Below are 27,286 nucleotides of genomic sequence, written 5' to 3'. Positions count from 1 at the left end.
ACTTATCTTTGTTCTTGTTTCTATGTATTAACATTCGCCTACTATTTAAGAGTATATACAATTGCAATGATGACAAACTTTGTTTTTGAATACTAGTAGTTTATTATCTTTCAGAAAATGGCAACGCGCAAATATTTTCTGTTGAATTATATGTTACAGTCAATGTGTAAAATGACTGAAATTCCCACTTAAGAAAATGCAAAGCCTCTAAATATTTCAGTCATTTTACAAATTGACTAAAAATATGTACTTTTATAATATACTGAACAACAAAAGTTCCTGTGACATAGAATAAGATTTAATGCAAAGTTATGTTTTTTACCAAATCTGAAACAATTTTGGTTGCAACAGATAAAAGACTCTGTAAGTGTTCAAATGGTTTAATTTGCCATACCGACTTCAGAAAATGCGTGATTTCATAAAAAACACGAACATGCCAAAATGTCAATTTACAAATCAATGGCGTGTGTGTCCACCTCTGGTTGCGATGCGAGCAACACATCTTCGTCTCATGGAATGGACCAGGCGTCGCACAAATTCCTGTGGAATATCTGTCCATATCTGCTGGAGCATGTTTCGAAGTTCCTGATGTGTCTGTGGAACACGTGATTATCGTGGAAGGCGCCGATCCATCTAATCCCACATGTGCTCGATTGGTTAGAGATCAGGGGAGCGAGCCGGCCAGGGGGTGACATTCACGTTGTTTTGTTGAAGAGAATCCTGAACAAGTCTAGCAATGTGAGGCCGGGCGTTGTCATGTTGAAAGGTAATGCCTGGGCCATGACGACGCAAAAACGGTAGAACAACAGAGCCGATGATCTCGTCGCGGTAGCGCTGTCTATTGAGATTTCCCTCTACCACTATCAAACGGGTCCTCTGTCTTGCTGGAATCCCACCCCATACTATAACGCTGCCGCCCTCGAGCCGATCTTCTTCCATGACTAAATGATTGGCGTAACGTTCACCTCGACGTCGGTACACTCGAATCCGTCCATCGCTGTGGCTGAGGTGAAAACGAGACTCGTCAGTGAATAGAACTTGTCCCCACTGCATGGCCGTCCAGCGTAGACGCTGTCAGTACCACTGTAGACGTGCTTGACGGTGGTTTCCTGTCAAAATGGGACGTCTGGCGGGTCTTCTGGCGACAATCCCTGACATCTGAGGCGACGACGTACGGTTTGTGGAGATATTCGTTGTAGGCAAGGGATGCTTCTTGCAGTCACTGTTGCTGGCTGGACTCGATTTCGTAGGCGTGTTGTTCGAATCAAGTTGTCGTGTCGATTATTGGTTACGCGTGACCTGCCACTCCGAGGATGGTCTCTGACTGCATTCGTCTGTTGCCAACGTTGCCCCAAACACCAAATGGTGTTTCTTTGGACGTTAAATTGTCTTGCAACATCACGTTGACTCGATCCTGCTTCAAGCATACCAATGGATCGCAGACGCTCATTTTCGGACAGGCGTGACATTTCGTAATGTCGAATAATTGCGTAATTTTGTTGTTTTTCTGAGTGGTTGTTGTCAGCACGATGCTGAACAATGCATATGGAAACCCGTTAACGCACATGTTTTTATACCCATTCTTGGGTAGTGAAATGCGAGGGGCTTGCATAAAGGTCAACTTCTGCATGGAAAGCATGCTTTCCTGTAGCAGTTGCGTTTTTGTGACTTGATTCCATACATGTACTACAATATTGAAAACCAAACTTACAATCATGTCGTTTAATTTCATTTCCCAATAAATGAAAATGGTAGGATTAAAAGAATATGAAATATTTAGGCAGTTTGTACATTGCCACAGTGAATCACATTTTACGCATTTCTGGTGGTAATTAAATTAAAAGCTGTTGTTTTTGTTTTTAAAAACAGTAATACAGTGTCTTCTTTCAATTACTAATTAGATTAACCGCATGCTCACATTGTCAGTTCTAGAAGATCGTGAAAATGTATTGCAATACACAATTGTAAACTAATGTGTGGTATTTATCCTCCGGCAGTCTCCCATTGTTTAGAATCAGTTTCCACTGTGCAGACAATGATGTGTCCAAAGGTTAAGACAAAGAGAAAGTCTTTCACAATAAAAACGATCGATGCAAATCCAGAACATGTTACAATCAACAATGACAAAGCAAGAACATGTTACAATCAACAATGGCAAAGCAAGAACATGTTACAATCAACAATGGCAAAGCAAGAACATGTTACAATCAACAATGGCAAAGCAAGAACATGTTACAATCAACAATGGCAAAGCAAGAACATGTTACAATCAACAATGGCAAAGCAAGAACATGTTACAATCAACAATGGCAAAGCAAGAACATGTTACAATCAACAATGGCAAAGCAAAGTTTGTTGTTTGACTCACAGACCAGTGAACATTGTACAGTTTTGAGTTTTGTCCAAAACTTTGCAATTTAATGGTATTGTTTTGTCTATTGTTATTTGGGAACACATTTTACCATTTTATAAACTCGTAATGGCTCACAGAACACAATGCACAGCTTTGAGACTCAAAACAAAGTATTTGGAAATAAATAGATTCTATAAAAGGTTTGCGGAAAGGTTTCAATGGAATTTGTGCGTGACCTTTATCACAATAACTCTCAGTGAATTTATTTGCATAATAATTGACTGTGTATTAAATAAAGAAAAAAAACTCTATTCACGCTCTTTAATCTAAAAAAGGAAATAAAGTAATCACGACTATATTTACTCCTTTCCTTGGTAACCACCTTCATCACGTTGAGCATGGTCTTATGGTCTACAGTAATAATACATAACAAGTTGGTTTTGTTGCTGTTCTGTTCTGAAACGAACATGTCACAACATCACACATTACATGTGTAAAATACTCCTTACCGTTAGTGTATCTTAGTGGAGAGTAGACTGCATGCGGCACGGGCAGCTCGCTCCCTTCGTACACACTCATCGTTCGATGCATTCTTTAAGAGATGCAGGCCACACCGTACAACGGGCAGCATCGTCTGATTGGTAAAGACGACAAAGTATACCAATGGATCAATCTGCCACGCTGTCTCTTATCTGATCAATATGTCATCGACAGAGTGTTAAATATGTTCTTCACGACAGTCGCTGGCATAGGTAACTCCCTGCAGGAGTGCCAGCTGCACCGTTAAATAGAAATCACTTGCATTGCCTTAAGCCATCACCCGTTATCCGTGTTCATACTGGACACATTAATACTTTATAAGGGTAATGGAGTATTACACAATGTTCGTATACTTCTGAATCGTTATAATCAAAGCACCCAAACAATTTCCATATTCTTAAGAAATATCTGCTAAAAGCAGAGTCCATTATGCGATTCCCACTATGTCATGAGCATGTGTTTATGAATCACTATCAAATAGCGATGATACCAGGTGTTCGTGAAAATGTGAGAGTATCATGCCTCAGCGGTGGCATCCGTCACAAACACATGGAAAAGCAAGTAAAGTATGCACCTAAAAAACACGAAATTATATAATACAAGCAAAAGAGGGATTTACATCGGACATAATCACACAATATGACAAATATATCAAAATAAAAGAAGTGCAACATAAACTCACAAGAACCCTCAGCCCTAGGGTATTCAGTCACACTGAACAATGTATATGTTGATGATAATTCTTAATTAATAAGTACTTCTTAATCTTTTAAACAAAAGAGCAATGGAACACAATAACAGGTAAATTGGATTGTACTGGGACTTTTTTTTACTAATCCGCATAAATATCCTAAGTGATTTGTATATAAGATTCAATAGTTCCAAATAATTGAAATATAGCAATCCTAATGTAACATGCATGACAATGATTCGAAGACAGATGCACATATACATGTACAATAAGCTATTAATCACACAAGGTGGTAACGACGTTCCGGCGACTGTCTCACATGGCGGATGTCCATTCTAATGGCATGGTATAGAACTGATTGTTTGTATTGCTAGCATGTGTGATGGCTTCCGTTACATAAAGTAATCTGCTACAATGATGTCAATGTTACAGAGCGGAAAGGCATATTGTTCATGTTCATACTACCTATGTCTTCGCCTTGAAAGAATCTCGCCTTTATCAAATCTATTCTGTGCTGAGTACAAAAAATTATTTGTTTAACCTACGGGGAACTGTATCGTATTGGCTGTCTGTGCCATGCCAAGAAAGCATTTGATAATGCTTATGGGGTGTGACAGGCAAAACAATACAGTGCCAAGGGCGCTCGCTGGCAATGAAAGAACATAGGCTGTACTTATCCCAGTCATCACAGACAAAGCAAATTTCATACAAATGCATCGTTTGGAAATCAAATTTAATGCTCTGTTTTCTTTAATGACATTACATAATATTGCCATGCCTTACCGTAAAATAGAAATATTTGGAGTCGTTTAAGGCGAATCAATTTCTTCAGAGAAATGGTGATACCCTGATGTATCCCACTGGATATATACTCACCAACAAAAGAAACGCGAACCGTAGAAACATGTAGAGAAGTATTTACATTAAAAAGTGATGCTTCCCACGTGCACCACTTCGTGACAAAACTAACAATCAATCAATTGTTACCAGAGTGTGTCTTTATTCTTATCACGATATGGTGCATCTCGAGTCATGGATCTATGACGTCACATGTGATGCGTTTATGAGCGTCGGTTCACACAACAAAACAGTATGCTCGTTTGTGCATCGAACCAAACTAATATCCCTTGGATATGAGTCATGCCTCATTTATTAACCAGCATGTATGGAATTCGCGTTTCTTTTGTCGGTGAGTACAAATGGTCAGACAGGATATATGTACACACTTTCAAATTACCATCAAATGAAGCACAAACTCACCTATGAATTGGTGTATTGTTTTTCTTCTCATACAAAGAAATTAGAGAATAACCATCGAACAGGTGGGGGTATAGATGATTTGACCCATGTGACTGGCTGGTCCCGAGTTGTCCATAGGTTACTTGTATTGTCTACTTTCACCTTTGTGGTGAAACACTATGTGTGAAACATCCACACTACCAAGAAAACTAAAGCCGATAACGCGAAACTGCATTTTCACAAATCCAGCAATATTATAAGTTGTAGCAGGATCGCTCGGGGTACATGTCCCACGAGCAGGAGGCGGGTGGTATAAAACCTAACGAGGGACGCATAAAACCTATGTTCCCTGAGAGATCCTGCTACAGCGAATTTATCTTTCCGACATGTGTCATTATGACGTTGTTAAAGAATTTACAATTGATAAGAAACAGCTGTTCGATTGAGCTGAGGTTAACTTGTGCTGTGTCACGTGACTTTCATTGACTCGGAAAAGGAGAAATGTATTTCCCTCCAAGGCGGTATGCATAGTATTTTATCAAGATCACGTTGACTAGATAAGTCTCATAATTCTGAGTTTTGATAAGACGTTGTTTGAACTGACCATTCAATCATTTATAAGATACACGAAAATGAACAACTGCAAAGAACTTTGAACACGTTTTACTAAATGGAGTCAGCAAACTTGCTTTTTTATGCACTTGTTGTGAAAGGTTTATGTGCCACAAAGTTTAAACAATGAGTTGATGGATTGTTTTTTGTAATTTGTATTGAAACTTCCTTTTTCTCTGTTTCTTCACTAAAATAATAAAGTAAAGCGACGTAAAACCCCACCCCACCCCACCACTCACTCCCTCACTCACTCACCCCCTCACTCACTCCTCACTCACTCACCCCCTCACTCACTCACCCACTCACTCACTCACCCACCCACTCGTGTATCTACTTCTGACAGGTATGTGACTCGTGTATCTACTTCTGACAGGTATGTGACGCGTGTATCTACTTCTGACAGGTATGTGACTCGTGTATCTACTTCTGATAGGTTTGTGACTCGTGTATCTACTTCTGACAGGTATGTGACTCGCGTATCTACTTCTGACAGGTATGTGACTCGTGCATCTACTTCTGACAGGTATGTGACGCGTGTATCTACTTCTGACAGGTATGTGACGCGTGTATCTACTTCTGACAGATATGTGACTCGTGTATCTACTTCTGACAGGTATGTGACTCGTGTATCTACTTCTGACAGGTATGTTACTCGTGTATCTACTTCTGACAGGTATGTGACGCGTGTATCTACTTCTGACAGATATGTGACTCGTGTATCTACTTCTGACAGGTATGTGACTCGTGTATCTACTTCTGACAGGTATGTGACATCGGACAGATAAGGGACCCTTATGCTTACCTATTACATGCAGTTGACCTGTGCAGGGAGAAAGTAGGATCTCTTGCTCACTTATACTTTCTTGCAGAGGTTCCAGCTGTGAACAGGTAAGCTTCTAAAAGGTAACAGATAAGCTACGTATGTTCTTCTCCAAACATGTTAATTTTTTATGTACTCACTCTTCGGACAGGTAAGGTATTTCTAACACGTTTGAATCAATATTGAAATACATAGTTTATTGACAAAGTTTCAAAGATTTGGGAAATATTTAAGGATTGAAGTTGTATTTGTTGACGTTCATCAGCTGATGAAGACAATGCATCACGTGAGCAAATTCCACGATTTGCTCACGTGAGGCACTTTCTTCATCAGCTGATGAATGTCAACAAATACAACTTCAACCCATCTATTGACAGATACATAAATCATAACAAAACAATCCATTAAACATCAAACTTCAATTATCTAAAGCGAACTATATCAACGCGGAGAGTCCTGGCGTCATCAGCCCCAAACATTCCATTTGGAGTGACATCCCTTGGTTTTACAAACGGCAGAAAATGGCGGCTACGGCAATGTCATTCACTTGAAATAAAAGTTGCACCCAGTAAAGGTAGCGTTGGAAAGAAATCCAGACCCGTCTGATGCTGAAAATGGATTGATATTAACGTTCTGTTAACTATGCAATTGGATGTATGTTTGAGTATACTACGGCTGCTGATGACGGGGATTAACGCTCGAGGCGCCGCGGTTGGATTTCCCGAAGCAATACACGACAGTGTGGAGCTCAGTGATTACTTTTGGTTAGTCGAACATTCTCTGTTATAGCTTCGAATGGACGCTTCATTTCGACATATGATCTGTCTGGCCTCAAAGCCCGCATCATTCACAGCCTGAATCGATGTCATCAGTTGTCCTTTATGATTGTTAATGTTAATTTTAGACATTGAGGAATTCCCCAAACGTTGTTCTGTATGTCTCCGCTCGATTGACAACGTAATCACGTGACATACTGACATTCATCGGAAAATGAACGACAGTCAGTTTGGTAGTGTTCACCTAGGCGAGGTAACCCGCTACTATCAATTTAACCTTTTGCATCCTCGCCTCTCTAACCATTATGCATTTTGTAAAAGGCAACATGCATGTTATGAATTTTAGAGGGGCGGTCGGGTAGCCTAGTGGTTAAAGCGTTCGCTCGTCACGCCGAAGACCCGGGTTCGATTCCCGACATGGGTACAATGTGTGAAGCCCATTTGTGGTGTCCCCCGCCGTGATATTGCTGGAATATTGCTAAAAGCGGCGTAAAACCATACTCACTCACTATGAATTTTAGAACTTCATTCTGGTAATTTAATTGTTTCGCCATTTGTTAATTATTTTTTTATCTTTTTATCAGGTGTGTGATAGTAGGCAATCTCCTGCTTAGGCACAAACACATTGCGCTGGGGAGGATAATAGGGAAATCACACACCACGAAGGACGTAATCACGGCAATTTTCCGCAGCCCAATACCCAGATAATGACAGATGATTAATACACAAGGGGCGTGCGGAACAGTGGAAAGACCGTAGTGTTATGTGGAAATGAAAGAGGTGATATATGATCGCCATCAATGACCGTTGCTGGGTCCTGGTACGATGGACAACTGTCTCAATTAGTGCAACTATGCAATTCAGGGCTGAAATTCTTTTCATGTCTTCAAAAATGGAGCATCCTGGTAATTGATCAGAATGTTTGAACTATGACATGTACTTTAATCATTTTGCCATGTAGAAACATGCACTAATTTAATCGGAATCAGTAAATTGTATCAGTATTTTATACACGGTGGTATCATCTAACCGGCCATATGCATTATCGACCTGACTGATGTGCAGTGCATAAATATGTATGAATGTTCTGAGTTAACCCTGATTGGGTTTGCATATTGTTCAATGCTAAGTGTATCAGAGCGAGAATGTAACCGTAAGAACAAATCGTTAATGAAGAGACACTATGACAGTGAACACGACATTAGACACACTATATGAAGACACGTTAATGAAGAGACACTATGACAGTGAACACGACATTTGACACACTATATGAAGACACGTTAATGAAGAGACACTATGACAGTGAACACGACATTAGACACACTATATGAAGACACGTTAATGAAGAGACACTATGACAGTGAACACGACATCAGACACACTATATGAAGACACGTTAATGAAGAGACACTATGACAGTGAACACGACATTAGACACACTATATGATGGCATGCTTAGGTTTCATGGTTTCGTTTCAATATAAGTTAACAGGTGGAAAACACCATGTTGTACGTCAGGCTCTGAAGGTCACGAAACATCAATATGTCATATTCCCACAAAGGAGGGAGACCAAAGATGCGAGTGGTTTATCATTATCGTGACGAAGATGTCGTATGGTGCTGATTTCCCTCACGCACAGGGTCCCAGTTAAAAAGGTAAACAAGGTAAAACAAATCAAGAAAAATCCAAAACTGGTGATGGCAGGTGTTCAGGAGTTGTTCCTATGTTAAGCAGGTCTCTGGAACAAACACCCGCCCGTCACACATGTACATACAGAAGCGTATGAGTAAGAAAGTAAGCGAGAAAAGTGATTCTGTGTGTAATAAACAATATTTATATATCACATAAATAATCATCAGATGGTAATCGATTGTTCAAAAGTGGCACACAACGTTGTCATTGACTCAGGTTCCTTATGGCAAACATGGAACAGAAGATTTTCAAAGTGATATACAGTGTATGGTTGACAAGTATATATACAGGTAGGAGGCAATGTTTATACAGTAGAGTACGTTGATATTAGATGTAGTTATACTGCAGTGGAGAAGCCTGTTATGTACACACAAGGGTAGTAACGACAATGAATGGTGAAGTCAGTGACATAAAGTCATAAATCCTTGTGTGTACATAACAGGCTTCTCCACACCAGTATAACTACATCTAATATCTACTCTACTGTATAAACACTACCTCCTACCTGTAAAGATACTTGTCACTTGCTTGATAACGGTGTTAGAACCTCCATCGAAACGTCGCTCTTGTAATAAAGAAGTTGTGCATTCATAAATTCTCATTCTAACTGTTCCACAGTCTTGTAATGGTAATGGTGCTTGGTGCTACGTGGATAAACCTGGCGGTTCATTCGCAGGACGACGACCCCCTGTGTCGTATGAAAACAAACTAGCATAAAAAGGGAGGTCGTCGTCCTGCGAATATTTTAATCCGCCAATCTAGTTAAACAATGGGTATCGAGTGTTATTTTAACAACTCGGGCAAGTACAAAAGTGGAACTGGATTTGAAACGAACGAAAGAAAGACGATAAGGGTGGAATATTGATTTATTTACAAATAATTTGAATGTATACGTACAAGATGACATACATATAAGATTCACAAAAGTCATGGGCAATTAAGACAGTTTGAGAAGATGAGACACTGAGTCAGCAAAGAAAATTACGCTGACTTCATTCTGGATCAGTCCGGTCTTCAGTTGATCGATTCTGCGTTGTATATCACAGAACTTCTTCTTTTTTGGTGGGAGACGCTGGCCGGCCTGGTACTGTAGCAGATTACACTCTGTCTTCTGCTGTTCAGCTCCTAGAAATCTTATCATCTCAAAGATGTTGGGATGGGCTTTGCCGATGACTTTCTTTAAGCGTCCATGCCATTCCTCCAGGTGGTTATTGGTGCGAGGGCTGTCGTTGTTGAAATGGTTCCAAGGCTCCTTCTGTCTCAACCCAGGTTGTGGTGACGTAGTGTACAGTGTACTGTAACTGCGCGTTTGCCATATCGAGAATGATGACAGACTTACTTACTTACTTTGGAGATTTAACGTGCGCTTTCCGACTGATGCGTATTTCGCACACGGGCCCGGCCAGGCCATTTAATGTGTTTCCGAAAGGGGCGAAGGTGGTCTGTGCAACCCAAAAGGGGGGTTTTAGGGGTTGCTTATATAGAATTTGGGAATTTTGAGATTTGGAATAGATGCCGATGGGATTGGGGAGGAGAACTAAGGGAGCTGGGTATGGTGGATGTTTGTTTGTTTATGTGATTTTGATTTGGTGAGTTATTGTGTTTTTAGATGCGTTTTATTAGTTCCGTTTTGATTAAGAATACGCCTAAGGCCTTGAAGTTTTCTAGTTTATTTTGTGGGTTTAGTATTGCTTCTAGAGTTAGAGCCTTGTTTAGATTGAGGGTGGTTTGTAATGCGGTTCCATGTGTTAGGTAGTGTGTGCAGTGGATGAGTGCGTGTTCTGGGGTTTCTGGTTGTTTGCAGTGTGGGCAGTTACCTGTAGTGTGTTTTTTAAATTTTTTTAGGTGGTTATTTAGGTTGGTGTGTCCTGTTTGGAGTTTAGTGATTACTCTGTCGATTTTTTTGGATGGATGGAGAATTTTTGGTTTGGTTAGTGGTTTGCTGAGCACTTTTTTGATTTGGCTATTTGAGTTTAGATATAGGTTATGCCATTTTTTGGTGATTTTTTGCTTGTTTACACTTTTAATTTCTGATTTTGAGATGGGTAAGTTTAAGCTTATTTCTGGGATTTTGAGGGATAGTTTAGCTGCTTTATCGGCGTTTTCATTACCGTATATTCCTACGTGGGCGGGTATCCACAAGAAGGTTATTTGTTTGCCTGCCTTAGTTAGGTCGTTGGAGCTTTTAAGTATTTGATTTATTAATTTAGGTCGGTTTTTGGTATTTTTGTTTTGGAGGGCTTGCAGTCCACTTAGGGAGTCGGTAAGTATTAGGATTTTTTTGTGGTTTTTGGATTCTTGATTATGGAGGGCTGAGGCCAGACTACCATGTTTCGGAGATTTATAACAGAGTAACTGTTGAGTCAATCAGTTGAGTAAATGGTACTCAGTAGATTATCAAAATCAGAGTTCACCAATTCAGTGAACACATTTCAGTTTATGTACATATTTCAGTTTTTGACACTAACCAAGGAGTTAATCCCCTCCTAAAACAACACCACACATCAAAGGCGTACCGGCGGGTCGTCGTCCTGCGAGTGGAAAAATTCGAGGGGTCGTCGTCCTGCGAATACCCCAACCTGGCTACATCTGGAGATGATTCTCCTGTTTGCAGTCGGCCGATTCTTTCCACACAAATCAATCAAAATCCATGCAGAAACGACCAATTCATTTTGGGTATTAATTGTGCATGGATGTCGCCAACACTGTCATTGTTTACGTTTTTACTACTTTTGCGTTTCATTTCAGAGTAAAACATGTATTTTTTAAAATGATAGAATAGTATTGTTTATATCTCGGGTCGAGAAGCTAGAATCTACCGGGAGCACCCTCCAAATCTACCGGGAGCACCCTCCAATCTACCGGGAGCACCCTCCAATCTACCGGGAGCACCCTCCAATCTACCGGGAGCACCCTCAACTCTACCGGGAGCACCCTCAACTCAGACAATTTTCATGAAAAAGTAAGTGTTTGTTTGTTGCCTAACACCGCATCCACAAATACTCCTGCCATACGACGGCATTTGAAACATGTTTATACATACGTGTTTTTATTCAATCGATTATCGAGTCTTTGTTTCTGTATAGTAAAGATAATAGGGTTTACATTTAGACCCCAGGGTAATTTATTAAAGGTACAGCTCATTATTTTGAGTTCTATGCTTGCTGTTTACAATCTTGGTTGTAAGACATTATCTTCGTTATTTAGTTTGGTGTGATTCCAATTAATGACATATGAAGTTTACATATATAACATTGTATACAGTTATATAAATACAGTAAACTACGTTTATAACGAAACACGCTTAGAACGAACTGATCGATATAACGAACTATTTTTAGTCTCCACCATTTCCTTGTATAAATGCTGTATATATGATTAAAACGAACTACGGTTATTACGAACTAAAATTAGTGGTCCCTTCGAATTCGTTATAACCGTAGTTTTCTGTATTGGGAAGCACAGCAAGGGCGGGTACATCCGTATTAAACCTAAACATATGCAAATGATAATTTCTCTGCATGTCGATGACCTAATTTCTTTTCTTTGACTTGCCTTTGCATGTGTTTGTCACGGTGCCACCGATGGAGCAGGATACGCTCACATTTTGGCGAACACCTGGTATCATCACTATTTGACAATGATTCATAAACACCTGGTATCATCACTATTTGACAATGATTCATAAACACCTGGTATCATCACTATTTGACAATGATTCATAAACACCTGGTATCATCACTATTTGACAATGATTCATAAACACCTGGTATCATCACTATTTGACAATGATTCATAAACACATGGTATCATCACTATTTGACAATGATTCATAAACACATGGTATCATCACTATTTGACAATGATTCATAAACACATGGTCATGAAAAAGGATGAATCGTACAATGGACTGGATATTTCTTATAGAACGGGTAGTGTCGCTATTATTTGCATGACAGCAATGCAGCACAACATGTGGTGTACCAACTAGATAGTGTTGCATTATTGATACCTTGATAGCTTCATGAAAACCTACAGTGTGGCATTGCCGACATCTTGATAGCTTCATGAAAACCTACAGTGTGACATTGCCGACATCTTGATAGCTTCATGAAAACCTACAGTGTGACATTGCCGACATCTTGATGGCTTCATGGGTACCTACAGTGAGACATTGCCGACATCTTGATAGCTTCGCGAGGACCTACAGTGTGACATTGGCGACATCTTGATAGCTTCATGGGTACCTACAGTGTGACATTTCCGATACCTCGATAGCTTCGTGAGGACCTACAGTGTGGCATTGCCGACGACTTGATAGCTTCATGAAAACCTACAGTGTGACATTGCCGACATCTTGATAGCTTCATGAAAACCTACAGTGTGACATTGCCGACATCTTGATGGCTTCATGGGTACCTACAGTGAGACATTGCCGACATCTTGATAGCTTCGCGAGGACCTACAGTGTTACATTGGCGACATCTTGATAGCTTCGTGGGTACCTACAGTGTGACATTGCCGATACCTCGATAGCGTCGTGAGGACCTACAGTGTGGCATTGCCGACATCTTGATAGATTCATGGGTACCTACAGTGTTGCATTGCCGACATCTTGATAGATTCATGGGTACCTGTAGCGCGACATTGCCGACATCTTGAAAGCTTCATGGGTACCTGTAGTGTGGCATTGCCGACATCTTGACAGCCTCATGGGTACCTACAGTGTGGCATTGCCGACATCTTGATAGATTCACGGGTACCTGTAGTGTGGCATTGCCGACATCTTGATAGCTTCACGGGTACCTGTAGTGTGGCATTGCCGACATCTTGATAGATTCATGAAAACCTACAGTGTGACATTGCCGACATCTTGATGGCTTCATGGGTACCTACAGTGTGACATTGCCGATACCTCGATAGCTTCGTGAGGACCTACAGTGTGGCATTGCCGACATCTTGATAGATTCATGGGTACCTACAGTGTTGCATTGCCGACATCTTGATAGATTCATGGGTACCTGTAGCGCGACATTGCCGACATCTTAAAAGCTTCATGGGTACCTGTAGTGTGGCATTGCCGACATCTTGATAGCTTCATGGGTACCTACAGTGTGGCATTGCCGACATCTTGATAGATTCACGGGTACCTGTAGTGAGGCATTGCCGACATCTTGATAGCTTCACGGGTACCTGTAGTGTGGCATTGCCGACATCTTGATAGATTCATGAAAACCTACAGTGTGACATTGCCGACATCTTGATGGCTTCATGGGTACCTGTAGTGTGGCATTGCCGACATCTTGATAGATTCATGAAAACCTACAGTGTGACATTGCCGACATCTTGATGGCTTCATGGGTACCTACAGTGAGACATTGCCGATATATTGATAGCTTCGCGAGGACCTACAGTGTGACATTGCCGACATCTTGAAAGCTCCATGAGGACCTACAGTGTGGCATTGCCGACACCTTGATAGCTTCGTGAGGACCTACAGTGTGACATTGCCGACATCTTGATAGCTTCATGGGTACCTACAGTGTGATATTGCCGATATCTTGATAGCTTCGCGAGGACCTACAGTGTGACATTGCCGACATCTTGATAGCTTCATGGGTACCTACAGTGTTACATTGCCGACATCTTGAAAGCTCCATGAGGACCTACAGTGTGGCATTGCCGACATCTTGATAGCTTCATGGGTACCTACAGTGTGACATTGCCGACACCTTGATAGCTTCACGGGTACCTACAGTGTTACATTGCCGACACCTTGATAGCTTCATGGGTACCTGTAGTGTGGCATTGCCGACATCTTGATAACTTCATGGGTACCTACAGTGTTACATTGCCGACATCTTGAAAGCTCCATGAGGACCTACAGTGTGGCATTGCCGACATCTTGAAAGCTCCATGAGGACCTACAGTGTGGCATTGCCGACATCTTGATAGCTTCATGGGTACCTACAGTGTGGCATTGCCGACATCTTGATAGCTTCATGGGTACCTACAGTGTGACATTGCCGACACCTTGATAGCTTCACGGGTACCTACAGTATGGCATTGGCGACATCTTGATAACTTCATGAAACCCTACAGGGTGGCAGTGCCGATATCTCGAAAGCTTCATGGGTACCTACAGTGTTACATTGCCGACATCTTGATAGATTCATGAAACCCTTCAGTGTGGCATTGCCGACATCTTGAAAGCTCCATGAGTACCTACAGTGTGGCATTGCCGACATCTTGATAGATTCATGGGTACCTACAGTGTGACATTGGCGACATCTTGATAGATTCATGGGTTCCTACAGTGTGGCATTGCCGACACCTTGATAGTTTCATGAGTACCTACAGTGTGACATTGCCGACACCTTGATAGATTCATGGGTACCTACAGTGTGACATTGCCGACACCTTGATAGTTTCATGGGTTCCTACAGTGTGGCATTGGCGACACCTTGATAACTTCATGAAACCCTACAGTGTGGCATTGCCGACACCTTGATAGATTCATGGGTACCTACAGTGTGACATTGCCGACACCTTGATAGTTTCACGGGTACCTTTAGTGTGGCATTGCCGACATCTTGATAACTTCATGAAACCCTACATTGTGACATTGCCGACATCTTGATAGCTTCATGGGTACCTACAGTGTGACATTGCCGACATCTTGATAGCTTCATGGGTACCTGTAGCGCGACATTGGCGACATCTTGATAACTTCATGAAACCCTACAGTGTGGCATTGCCGACATCTTGATAGCTTCATGGGTACCTACAGTGTGACATTGCCGACATCTTGATAGCTTCATGGGTACCTGTAGCGCGACATTGTCGACATCTTGAAAGCTCTATGAGTACCTACAGTGTGGCATTGCCGACATCTTGATAGCTTCAAGGGTACCTGTAGCGCGACATTGCCGACATCTTGAAAGCTCCATGAGTACCTAAAGATTATGTAATAACATCACGTGTCGGCGGGACTATCTTTGGCCTTCACCTTGCCATTCGAATGTCAGCGTGCGTAGCACTGTACAGCATACACAACGCCGACCCTGCTCCCAGAAGAATAATGTACACTCAACAGATCCTTCTAATTTTCACAAACCCAGAGATGAATAGACACAACATGCTTGCATATCACTCGCTGTATTATTGCCATTGATTACTTGAATTTGTAAATTTGCATATTTCTTTCTATCTTACGCAGGACTCGTGTACAAATGGATTTGAAATACTTTTATATTGTAATAATGCAAGCATCGTGGCATTATGAAGGTCCAGAGCATCACTTAGATGACGTTATATTAAATTTGGTGTATTTGCAAAAGGATAATTATATAAAGGGAAACTCGATGTTGAAGATGTTGATAGCGATGTTGCTGTCTATATCTACTTTGAAAGTATATTCACACTGGGGAATACTTGAAAAAACAATTCGAAACTATATATATAGTGAAGTGTTGGTATATAAACCGTTAGTCGTATTGTTCCTATTTCACTTACCCCAACCTGCCGTGTGTTCAGCTCCGCCCGCCGTATACTGAGGGGAGTATGCCATTAAAGGGATTACAATGTGTTCAACGCATGCATTGATTGACATGAAATGAGAATACTTCAGTCAATATTATTCCGATTTTATACAAACGACATAACCGATATCCGAAATCATCCTGGTAGTATCACGCAATGATGTGGTAACTTAGGTTTAGGAGACATACTTGCAGAGACTTTATGTCCTGAATGACCCCACTAGGCTTACAGATCACCAACATGGAATTGTCAGCCGATGACATGTTTATTCGAACGATTAAAGCTGGATGCTGCAGTGCATTATGTACAGTTATAGCTACAGTCAAACACATTGATAATTAAACTGGTTATACTTTTTTCTTTGAAATTTGTCACCGGATGGGGTATCTCAGGGATTCTTATGGAATACTTTCAAATCTTCTTTCCAGCGGAATACGTTCGTCAAGTGCATGATCAATGCTGCTTCAAGGCCATTTTCCACACCATACTCCCAACAAACATGTTTCTGTACAAAATAACTCAGAAAGCATTTACACGTAGTTAGTGACCCCCATATAGTTCGTTAAGTTATTGTGTTTGGGTTTGTTTTTTCTTAAGATAGGTTGAAGTATGAATAATTAGATATCATATGGGTGACGCAAAAGAACCACTAGGTCACCGTAACCTACTTTTATAGAGTAGAATGTACAATACTTTAGACGATATGAGGTTTATCAACTTTCGACGTGTATTCACTGTATCCAGTATGTACTGAGTTGCATCAACAGTTTCATTATAGTTAGTTATTTCAAATAAGATTCTAAAATAAACACAATTGTGGTATATTCCTAAGAAACCGTCACAAACATCTGCCAGATGCAGAGTCAATTGTACGATTCCGACAATACCATGAACATGTGTTTATGAATCACTATTAAATAGAGATAATACCAGGTGTTCGAGAAAAGGTTAGCGCATCCTGCCACACTGGTGGCATCCGTCACAAACACATGCAAAGGCAAGTCATTTTTCACCTGAGACCACGGGTACATATGGTGAAGTCAAAATTGGGAATTGCATCGGATATCATTTTCATCACAATTGGAAATATCTTCCATATGGCTACCATAATTTTTTTGAAAGCTTTTCCGAGGCTTGAATGTTGTAACCTCAAACAACTTATAAGCAAGAGTAGTATGACGTTCTTTGAAATCTTGGAAAAAACAACATGTTCGATTATACCGCAAAGTTTTACCTCAAAGCTCGATTATACCCCCAGAGCCTGGAGTTGCAGAAATATTGATCGACATAAAGGGAAAGTAGACTATTGGAAAGTTGAAGTCATCCCTCTTGTCTTTTTGGAGAGTCTTAACGTTGTTACTAGTTCAGGTTAGTAAATCAGTGGAAGGGAATTGGATATCAGAACAGCGATAAACCTGAAGCTTTTTGAACCAAAACACCATGTTTTGACTTTGCCAATCCGTGCAGAAAATCTGATTCTCATGTATAAAGAAACAGATCACGAAGAAGAGGAAAACAATTGGTGCCAATGGGGATGCCTTCTTCTTGCCTAAATATCTAACAACCAAATGTTACATATATGCTATCAATGTCAGCCATTTCACACGTTGTTTTCTCAGTATGCTTCAGATGGCATTTGCTTCCTGCTTTTGGCAAATTGCCCTGAACCTCTGAAGGTTTTTGTGTAACTATACCACGGTTTATAACAAAAGCCCCATGGATTAAGGAATAAAGTTTCTCCGTCAGGTTGTCATATGAGATAGAGGTGATGCTTAGTTGCTCAAGTTCTGTCTTGACAGAATTGAACTTTTCTAAGATTATGAAAAGTCTGGCAAATCCTTGGATTTTTTCAGAATCGACATTGTATTCATTCCACTTGTCTCAAACATGTTCCGTGAATATTAAGAAAACCATTCTTTGATTGTATTTAGGAATATCGTTAATCTGTGAGACAGGGATTTGGGTTGCATTTGCTGGACCCCGCAATATATAGCCATTCCTGGGTGTATCCATGCACTTATGTTGATGTGCAATAGAAAGTGATGTTTTAAAACGATTTTCGTCAATATGATATACGATACTGCTCAATAACACCTTCTGTGTCCCTGTAACAAATAGGAAAACATCGCCTACTTTTCATATTCACAAGTTCAAATTCAAATTTAAGCCAGACATGGTTGTATGTAGGAATACCACGTGTTAAGACATATAAATATTTCTGTCAACATTCACACATTGGCTCCCTGTGTTTTTAATCAAATAATCTAACTAATGAAAACCAACTTACGTTTGCATTGCTAGAACTAATAAAACGAGAAATTAGGCTTATTACAACTGTCAATTACAGTTGCTTATCGGAGCTCGTTCACTGATGGGGTGACATGTCAAAGCAAACAGCAAAATAACGCACTGTCTTGCAAAAATATATTCCTATTGCAAGTGACCACGCCAACATGATGAAGCCATATCGCTATTACTGCCACAATGTGTAAGAAACATTTGCTATGGAATTACAACAACCTTCACGAATAATGACAGGAAGAAAGCATCGTCCCATGAATGAATTTTACAGTTCCATTGCGGGGCAATAAGAATTCATTTGTGAGGAAATTTGGAAATTTGGCCAAAATAATTTACTAGGCAATCAATCTGATCACTGTCTACGAAACGGACTTGTGAACATCACGGCACAAGTTGCACGCACAGCATTGATAGGCAATTTGGTCAGAGCGCCAGAGTAAAATAGGTTTGTTTGGCTGTGATTAAACTGAATTATTGATGAAATACCAGGTCATATTGTCAGATAATGTGCAGTAATTACACCAGTTTGCAGTGTGTCGGTATTATAAACAGTCCATTATGCTTTACAGGGAATTAATCAACCTGTCCCAACGTAAACCATGCAACATGATGCTTTTCTTATTTGAAGGTTTGAGGTTGGACATTTTATACCGAGTGACCAAACGGTCTTTCTAACCAAACGCTACCAAATATACAACTGAATTTATTGAATTTGTCCAGACTCTCAAAAAAACTGATAACTGAATTATAATAAAATATGTGGCTATATTAACGTATTGAATTTCTCTCTGACAGACCCAAGAACATATCTTATATACATCAATCAGCCACCATCCCCATCTCACCCAATTCTCAGCTTAAGGCGAGGGTTCTTTTATAGAAATATCTCTTCAAACCTTTTCAGATAACAATATTTCGGGGTCTGCATGTTAGTCTACCACTGAAAGATATCTAGAGATTGCAGCGCTCTATATCTTCCGTGCCTATGTAGACATTTTAATTATTTCCGTCTGTTTGAGGCAGGCAGCGCCCATTCGGTATGACGTGATGTCAAGCCGACTGATACAATGAATAATTCACGCTGATTCAAATCAGGTGCTCGTGACTACACGAAAACAACTTACATTCGTTGTAACCAAGACCTTTCACGTAGTTAAAAGATAATGTTGTCATGTGTGTATTAAACATGCATGTCCACAGGAGCGTGTTACCAACGTCCACGACATAGAACCTTTGTTTTCAGGATATAGTGTGTGTGGGAAATTTTGATTCTTTTGTATGTGTATATCTATACATAAGGTAATATTGAATCAATAAAACGCCGAATTGAAATTATAGCATCTGTGTTGGGTTGTTCATGTGTTGCATTTGCGATTCCGATATTCTGGGGTTTACACCTGCAGCCACGGAGATCATAATGACAAAGACCACAACACAGCAGACACCGGATATGATCCATTATCCAGCACAGGCACAGATCATATCGACCACAGGCAACATGACATATCCACCACAGCTATGGAAGACGGAGCATGATCACTACATTATTTACATAATTACTACTACATAATTAACATGGGGCATGTCCCTCGCAGATAAAGTGTAAGTGAAATGTAAACATTGTAACTATGGACACATAAGATATCCAACACAGACATATTACCGTGGTTATAAAACGGAACCAATCCACAACAACACAGACCACAGAACATTCTCACCCAAGACACAAAATGTGTATCCACCCCACACACATGCCACAACCGTTACATAAACTACAGGACGCAGTACCACAGATACACATGTCTGAACAAGCACATACATAAACTACAGGACGCAGTACCACAGATACACATGTCTGAACAAGCACACACATACACTACAGGACGCAGTACCACAGATACACATGTCTGATCAAGCACATACATAAACTACAGGACGCAGTACCACAGATACACATGTCTGATCAAGCACATACATAAACTTCAGGACGCAGTACCACAGATACACATGTCTGATCAAGCACATACATAAACTACAGGACGCAGTACCACAGATACACATGTCTGAACAAGCACACACATACACTACAGGACGCAGTACCACAGATACACATGTCTGATCAAGCACATACATAAACTACAGGACGCAGTACCACAGATACACATGTCTGAACAAGCACATACATACCCAACAGGACGCAGTACCACAGATACACATGTCTGATCAAGCACATACATACACAACAGGACACAGTGCCACAGATACACATGCCTGATCAAACACATACATACACAATAGGACACAGAGACACATGCCTGATCAAGCACATACATACACAATAGGACGCCATAACAGTAAGACACATGCCTGATCAAGCACATACATTCCCAACAGGACGCAGTGCCACAGAGACACATGCCTGATCAGGCAAATACATACACATTAGGACACATATGTAGCACAGACACAGTGTAGGATATATATAGCACAGACACAGAATATAGAATATATATGACATAGACACAGAACATAGGGCATAACTAACTTAGACACAGAATAGAGGACGTAAATATCACAGATAGAATATAAGACATATATTACATATAGACACAGAGTATAGGACATATATTACACAGTCACAGAGTATAGAAACGTATACAATTGACACAGAATATAGGGCACATATAACATAGACACAGAATAGAGAACGTAATTAGCATAGGCAGAATCTCAGACGTATATAACATAGACACAAAATAGAGTATATATATAGCACAGACACAGAATATAGGACGTATAAACCAGGCACTGCATAAAGCACAATATACCAGACACAGATCATAGGAGCTAAGGCACAGCTAACACACATAATATAGGACATCAATAACATAGACGCAGAAAATGGGACGTACATAACACAGATGCAGAATATAGCACATACATGTATATTGCACAGATACATACTATAGGACGTATATAACACAGACCCAGAAATTAGGACATCATAACATAGCCAGATAACATAGATACAACAGAGCACAGATATATATCACCCATAGAATTGCTCCTCAAGTACTGTCAAGAGGTATGAGCCCTGGACATGTCAGTGTCTGTACAACACAGTGGAGCAGCAGCCTCTCAGTGTTGATTTGAAGGTCATCACAATCTACATCAGTATCCGACAAAGCATGACCCTGAAGGTCGTCATCACACTCTACATCAGCATCTGACACAGCATGACCCTGAAGGTCGTCATCACAATCTACATCAGCATCTGACACAGCATGACCCTGAAGGTCGTCATCACACTCTACATCGGCATCTGACACAGCATGGCCCTGAAGGTCGTCATCACACTCTACATCGGCATCTGACACAGCATGACCCTGAAGGTCGTCATCACAATCTACATCAGCATCTGACACAGCATGACCCTGAAGGTCGTCATCACACTCTACATCGGCATCTGACACAGCATGACCCTGAAGGTCGTCATCACACTCTACATCGGCATCTGACACAGCATGACCCTGAAGGTCGTCATCACACTCTACATCAGCATCTGACACAGCATGACCCTGAAGGTCGTCATCACACTCTACATCAGCATCTGACACAGCATGACCCTGAAGGTCGTCATCACACTCTACATCAGCATCTGACACAGCATGACCCTGAAGGTCGTCATCACAATCTACATCAGCATCTGACACAGCATGACCCTGAAGGTCGTCATCACACTCTACATCGGCATCTGACACAGCATGACCCTGAAGGTCGTCATCACAATCTACATCGGCATCTGACACAGCATGACCCTGAAGGTCGTCATCACAATCTACATCAGCATCTGACACAGCATGACCCTGAAGGTCGTCATCACACTCTACATCGGCATCTGACACAGCATGACCCTGAAGGTCGTCATCACACTCTACATCGGCATCTGACACAGCATGACCCTGAAGGTCGTCATCACACTCTACATCAGCATCTGACACAGCATGACCCTGAAGGTCGTCATCACACTCTACATCAGCATCTGACACAGCATGACCCTGAAGGTCGTCATCACACTCTACATCGGCATCTGACACAGCATGACCCTGAAGGTCGTCATCACACTCTACATCAGCATCTGACACAGCATGACCCTGAAGGTCGTCATCACACTCTACATCGGCATCTGACACAGCATGACCCTGAAGGTCGTCATCACACTCTACATCAGCATCTGACACAGCATGACCCTGAAGGTCGTGATCATAATCTACATCGGCATCTGACACAGCATAACCCTGAAGGTCGTCATCACAATCTCCATCAGCATCTGACGCAGCCACCCACAATGTCCTCATCACAATCTGCATCGACATCTGACATAGCCACGCAAGCATGGAATAAATGTTGCTGAGGATTTCAAATAGAAATGCTGACTTCTAATAGTTGCACTAAATTTGGTCACTTGGTATTATTAAAGAATCTGCAAATTCTGTGTTTCGCGTGTTAATCATGTGGAAGGAGTCGAGGCCTACACAGCTCCGAACAGGGGCTCATTGCCATCAGAGATTGAGGCTCACCTGCTAATTCTCCTGTATCCCTCATTATATTTCTGATCATAGAACAAATACTACCAAAGTAAACATTTTGGGAGATTCATAAAAATGTCCAATCTATTAGTTGTATAAGTACATCCTTGTTCTAAAAGTTCGACTGTGGCAAATAAAGCAAAAACAAAGTTGAAGGCCTATGCACATTTAATAGATCCAAGATACCCGGTGATTCCTAGTTGTCTTGACAGTTGGATTAACATCGCAAACAAATACTGTTATAAACATGTGAATCTAATATTTGTTTAAACCCCGTCTCACGGTTTATCATATCATGACCTAACTTGAAAATAGATCATCTATATAAATCAGTTTCCCACTTACACAAATTAGCACGTCCACTATATAAATACGTCTGTCTTTTTCTCAACGTATTTCATTCAGACAATTGTTTACATAATTTCTTAACATATTTATCAATATTTCACATATTTACGTTTCTGAACCGACAGTCATTAGTTGTGATGCAAATATCATAATTGGTTGGCTATATAAGATATAATATCGGTACAGGGAAATGTGTGCACTTCGCGGCCTGTCATTTCTCATCTATGATTTGTGTTAGCATCAACTGTGGGACATTTCAAATGGCTGTACGTTTTAACAATATGTATGCTATTAGTGTACAACATGATACACTATTGCATGTTACGGCTGGTCAGTAGGTTGCAGCCGAAGCAGCCTTAGTAGTCAGATCCGTGTCAGTGGTCAGTTGATGGTGATAAATACTAGTACGTGTCCTCAGCCAGGGCTGACAAAACAGAATTCACACAACCCAGTTGGGATTCCGTTGTAGATGTGGTTCTTTAAACATAAAGGCTACTAAAATGGATCGGGTGGTCAGGCTTGGTGAGATGGTTGTTTGCGTGTCTTTGTACACGACTGCGTTTGTCTAGCGAGTGAGTTAGTGGGGTTTAATGCCGCTTTTAACATTATTTATTCCAGTTATATCACGGCGTGTCAGATTAATGTGGGAGGAAAGCTCGAAGTGATGCAGGTCAGACGATTACCAGTTCGGTGAAACCCACGAGCACGGGTATGGTGCTGACAAACCTAGAAACATTATCGGGGCGAACCGGGATTCGAACCCACAATCATAGGTTTCAGGCGTGCCCGAGGGACGCAACTCTGCACAGCGAATCGCGGCGCCTTAGACGACTGGGCCACCCGTGTCTAGTCCAGGATAGATTATTAAAAGGACGCAGTAATAAGGACGCTGGAAAATTGAATAAAACGGCATGTATTCCCAATTCCTTCATCAAGAAACTAATACCTACATCGAGAGTCTAATTCCTAAGTCTACTGTCTAATGCCAAAATCTGGAGCCTAATTTCAAAGTCCACTGTCTCATTCCTGTCTAGAGTCTAACGCACCAGTCTGTAATTTGGTACTTGTTGTACGCATGCTGCACCAGTCTGTAATTTGGTACTTGTTGTACGCATGCTGCACCAGTCTGTAATTTGGTACTTGTTGCACGCATGCTACACCACTCTGTAATTTGGTACTTGTTGTACGCATGCTGCATCAGTCTCTAATTTGATACTTGTTGTACGCACGCTGCATCAGTCTGTAATTTGATACTTGTTGTACGCATGCTGCATCAGTCTGTAATTTGGTACTTGTTGTACGCATGCTGCATCAGTCTGAAATATTATACATGTACGCATGCTGCATCAGTCTCTAATTTGGTACTTGTTGTACGCATGCTGCACCAGTCTGTCATTTGGTACTTGTTGTACGCATGCTGCATCAGTCTGTAATATTATACATGTACGCATGCTGCATCAGTCTGTAATTTGGTACTTGTTGTACGCATGCTGCATCAGTCTGTAATTTGGCACTTGTTCCACGCATGCTGCACCACTGTGTAATATTATACTTGTATGCAAGCATGCTGCACCACTCTGTAATTTGATACTTGTTGTACGCATGCTGCATCAGTCTGTAATTTGATACTTGTTGTACGCATGCTGCATCAGTCTCTAATTTGATACTTGTTGTACGCATGCTGCATCAGTCTGTAATTTGATACTTGTTGTACGCATGCTGCACCAGTTTGTATTTTGATACTTGTTGTACGCATGCTGCATCAGTCTGTAATTTGATACTTGTTGTACGCATGCTGCACCACTCTGTAATATTATACTTGTATGCAAGCATGCTGCACCACTCTGTAATTTGATACATGTTGTACGCATGCTGCATCAGTCTCTAATTTGATACTTGTTGTACGCATGCTGCACCACTCTGTAATATTATACTTGTATGCAAGCATGCTGCACCACTCTGTAATTTGATACATGTTGTACGCATGCTGCATCAGTCTGTAATTTGATACTTGTTGTACGCATGCTGCACCAGTTTGTATTTTGATACTTGTTGTACGCATGCTGCATCAGTCTGTAATTTGATACTTGTTGTACGCATGCTGCACCACTCTGTAATATTATACTTGTATGCAAGCATGCTGCACCACTCTGTAATTTGATACATGTTGTACGCATGCTGCATCAGTCTCTAATTTGATACTTGTTGTACGCATGCTGCATCAGTCTGTAATTTGATACTTGTTGTACGCATGCTGCACCACTCTGTAATATTATACTTGTATGCAAGCATGCTGCACCACTCTGTAATTTGATACATGTTGTACGCATGCTGCATCAGTCTCTAATTTGATACATGTTGTACGCATGCTGCACCAGTTTGTATTTTGATACTTGTTGTACGCATGCTGCATCAGTCTGTAATTTGATACTTGTTGTACGCATGCTGCACCAGTTTGTATTTTGATACTTGTTGTACGCATGCTGCATCAGTCTGTAATTTGATACTTGTTGTACGCATGCTGCACCAGTTTGTATTTTGATACTTGTTGTACGCATGCTGCATCAGTCTGTAATTTGATACTTGTTGTACGCATGCTGCACCAGTTTGTATTTTGATACTTGTTGTACGCATGCTGCATCAGTCTGTAATTTGATACTTGTTGTACGCATGCTGCACCACTCTGTAATATTATACTTGTATACAAGCATGCTGCACCACTCTGTAATTTGATACATGTTGTACGCATGCTGCATCAGTCTCTAATTTGATACTTGTTGTACGCATGCTGCATCAGTCTGTAATTTGATACTTGTTGTACGCATGCTGCACCAGTTTGTATTTTGATACTTGTTGTACGCATGCTGCATCAGTCTGTAATTTGATACTTGTTGTACGCATGCTGCACCACTCTGTAATATTATACTTGTATGCAAGCATGCTGCACCAGTTTGTAATTTGATACATGTTGTACGCATGCTGCATCAGTCTCTAATTTGATACTTGTTGTACGCATGCTGCACCACTCTGTAATATTATACTTGTATGCAAGCATGCTGCACCACTCTGTAATTTGATACATGTTGTACGCATGCTGCATCAGTCTGTAATTTGATACTTGTTGTACGCATGCTGCACCAGTTTGTATTTTGATACTTGTTGTACGCATGCTGCATCAGTCTGTAATTTGATACTTGTTGTACGCATGCTGCACCACTCTGTAATATTATACTTGTATGCAAGCATGCTGCACCACTCTGTAATTTGATACATGTTGTACGCATGCTGCATCAGTCTCTAATTTGATACATGTTGTACGCATGCTGCATCAGTCTCTAATTTGATACTTGTTGTACGCATGCTGCATCAGTCTCTAATTTGATACTTGTTGTACGCACGCTGCATCAGTTCAATTTTGATAATTATTACACGCATGCTGCATCAGTCTGTTATTTGATACCTGATGGAAGCATGATGCACCACTCTGTAATTTGATACGTGATGCATGCATGCTGCATCAGTTTGTACTGTGATACGTGCTGTACGCATGCTGCACCAGTCTGTAATTTGATACTTGTTGCAAGCATGCTGCATCAGTTTGTATTTTGATACTTGCTGTACCCATGCTGCACCAGTTTGTATTTTGATACTTGTTGCACGCATGCTGCACCAGTTTGTATTTTGATACTTGTTGTACGCATGCTGCACCAGTTTGTATTTTGATACTTGCTGTACCCATGCTGCATCAGTGTGTATTTTGATACTTGTTGCACGCATGC

At 40.9% G+C, this 27,286-nt stretch overlaps 1 protein-coding gene across 4 annotated transcripts in view; it reads right to left on the bottom strand.

Moving 5' to 3' along the window:
• LOC124116189 overlaps positions 1–27,286 on the bottom strand; it is a 65,676-nt gene that overhangs the window by 16,363 nt on the left and 22,027 nt on the right. Inside the window, exon 1 of one of the 4 annotated variants that reach the window (XM_046477444.2) lies at positions 2,863–3,047. The exons of the other annotated variants lie outside the window; for them this stretch is intronic. The gene's annotated coding sequence lies outside the window, so the exon portion shown is untranslated. Of the gene's footprint in view, positions 1–2,862; positions 3,048–27,286 lie in introns of those variants that run through there. 4 annotated transcript variants of the gene reach the window in all.

Source organism: Haliotis rufescens, unplaced genomic scaffold, assembly GCF_023055435.1.
Source record: "Haliotis rufescens isolate VD_foot unplaced genomic scaffold, xgHalRufe1.0.p SCAF_12, whole genome shotgun sequence".
NCBI lineage: Eukaryota > Metazoa > Mollusca > Gastropoda > Lepetellida > Haliotidae > Haliotis > Haliotis rufescens.
The sequence above is the reverse complement of the archived record's forward strand: the minus strand, read 5'-3'. Positions and strand labels throughout refer to the sequence as shown.